Source organism: Musa acuminata, unplaced genomic scaffold (assembly GCF_036884655.1).
Source record: "Musa acuminata AAA Group cultivar baxijiao unplaced genomic scaffold, Cavendish_Baxijiao_AAA HiC_scaffold_443, whole genome shotgun sequence".
NCBI lineage: Eukaryota > Viridiplantae > Streptophyta > Magnoliopsida > Zingiberales > Musaceae > Musa > Musa acuminata.
Window position 1 is genome coordinate 2,501 of NW_027020690.1, and position 2,500 is coordinate 5,000.

The following is a 2,500-nucleotide window of genomic DNA, read 5'->3' on the forward strand; positions in this document are numbered from 1 at the left end:
CGTCGTGAGCGGAGCAAAACGTCAGCCATCTCAGCACCCTGGAACCCCCCGGGTGGCACAGGGCTGGATGGGGCTTTCGTATAGCAGGGACGGTGCTGCCTCACGCTTCGCTCGCTGTTCGCCGCTCGCCGCTCGCTCGCGCAGCCAAAAATGACCAGTTTTGGCCCGTTTTTGGGCTGTTTTGGCCTGTTTATGGTCCGTTCTTGCGTGGTGCGGTGACCGTCGTGAGCGGAGCAAAACGTCAGCCATCTCAGCACCCTGGAACCCCCCGGGTGGCACAGGGCTGGATGGGGCTTTCGTATATAGCAGGGACGGTGCTGCCTCTCGCTTCGCTCGCTGTCCGCCGCTCGCCGCTCGCTCGCGCAGCCAAAAATGGCCAGTTTTGGCCCGTTTTTGGGCCGTTTTGGCCAGTTTTTGGCCTGTTCTTGCATTGCGCGGTGACCGTCGAGAGCGGAGCAAAACGTCAGCCATCTCAGCACCCTGGAACCCCCCGGGTGGCACAGGGCTGGATGGGGCTTTCGTATAGCAGGGACGGTGCTGCCTCTCGCTTCGCTCGCTGTCCGCCGCTCGCCGCTCGCTCGTGCAGCCAAAAATGGCCAGTTTTGGCCCGTTTTTGGGCCGTTTTGGCCAGTTTTTGGCCTGTTCTTGCATTGCGCGGTGACCGTCGAGAGCGGAGCAAAACGTCAGCCATCTCAGCACCCTGGAACCCCCCGGGTGGCACAGGGCTGGATGGGGCTTTCGTATAGCAGGGACGGTGCTGCCTCTCGCTTCGCTCGCTGTCCGCCGCTCGCCGCTCGCTCGTGCAGCCAAAAATGGCCAGTTTTGGCCCGTTTTTGGGCCGTTTTGGCCAGTTTTTGGCCTGTTCTTGCATTGCGCGGTGACCGTCGAGAGCGGAGCAAAACGTCAGCCATCTCAGCACCCTGGAACCCCCCGGGTGGCACAGGGCTGGATGGGGCTTTCGTATAGCAGGGACGGTGCTGCCTCTCGCTTCGCTCGCTGTCCGCCGCTCGCCGCTCGCTCGTGCAGCCAAAAATGGCCAGTTTTGGCCCGTTTTTGGGCCGTTTTGGCCAGTTTTTGGCCTGTTCTTGCATTGCGCGGTGACCGTCGAGAGCGGAGCAAAACGTCAGCCATCTCAGCACCCTGGAACCCCCCGGGTGGCACAGGGCTGGATGGGGCTTTCGTATAGCAGGGACGGTGCTGCCTCTCGCTTCGCTCGCTGTCCGCCGCTCGCCGCTCGCTCGTGCAGCCAAAAATGGCCAGTTTTGGCCCGTTTTTGGGCCGTTTTGGCCAGTTTTTGGCCTGTTCTTGCATTGCGCGGTGACCGTCGAGAGCGGAGCAAAACGTCAGCCATCTCAGCACCCTGGAACCCCCCGGGTGGCACAGGGCTGGATGGGGCTTTCGTATAGCAGGGACGGTGCTGCCTCTCGCTTCGCTCGCTGTCCGCCGCTCGCCGCTCGCTCGCGCAGCCAAAAATGGCCAGTTTTGGCCCGTTTTTGGGCCGTTTTGGCCAGTTTTTGGCCTGTTCTTGCATTGCGCGGTGACCGTCGAGAGCGGAGCAAAACGTCAGCCATCTCAGCACCCTGGAACCCCCCGGGTGGCACAGGGCTGGATGGGGCTTTCGTATAGCAGGGACGGTGCTGCCTCTCGCTTCGCTCGCTGTCCGCCGCTCGCCGCTCGCGCAGCCAAAAATGGCCAGTTTTGGCCCGTTTTTGGGCCGTTTTGGCCAGTTTTTGGCCTGTTCTTGCATTGCGCGGTGACCGTCGAGAGCGGAGCAAAACGTCAGCCATCTCAGCACCCTGGAACCCCCCGGGTGGCACAGGGCTGGATGGGGCTTTCGTATAGCAGGGACGGTGCTGCCTCTCGCTTCGCTCGCTGTTCGCCGCTCGCCGCTCGCTCGCGCAGCCAAAAATGGCCAGTTTTGGCCCGTTTTTGGGCTGTTTTGGCCAGTTTTTGGCCTGTTCTTGCGTGGTGCGGTGACCGTCGTGAGCGGAGCAAAACGTCAGCCATCTCAGCACCCTGGAACCCCCCGGGTGGCACAGGGCTGGATGGGGCTTTCGTATAGCAGGGACGGTGCTGCCTCTCGCTTCGCTCGCTGTTCGCCGCTCGCCGCTCGCTCGCGCAGCCAAAAATGGCCAGTTTTGGCCCGTTTTTGGGCTGTTTTGGCCTGTTTTTGGGCTGTTCTTGTGTGGCGCGGTGACCGTCGTGAGCGGAGCAAAATGTCAGCCATCTCAGCACCCTGGAACCCCCCGGGTGGCACAGGGCTGGATGGGGCTTTCGTATAGCAGGGACGGTGCTGCCTCGCGCTTCGCTCGCTGTTCGCCGCTCTCCGCTCGCTCGCGCAGCAAAAAATGGCCAGTTTTGGCCCGTTTTTGGGCTGTTTTGGCCAGTTTTTGGCCTGTTCTTGCGTGCCGCGGCGACCGTCGTGAGCGGAGCAAAACGTCAGCCATCTCAGCACCCTGGAACCCCCCGGGTGGCACAGGGCTGGATGGGGCTTTCGTAT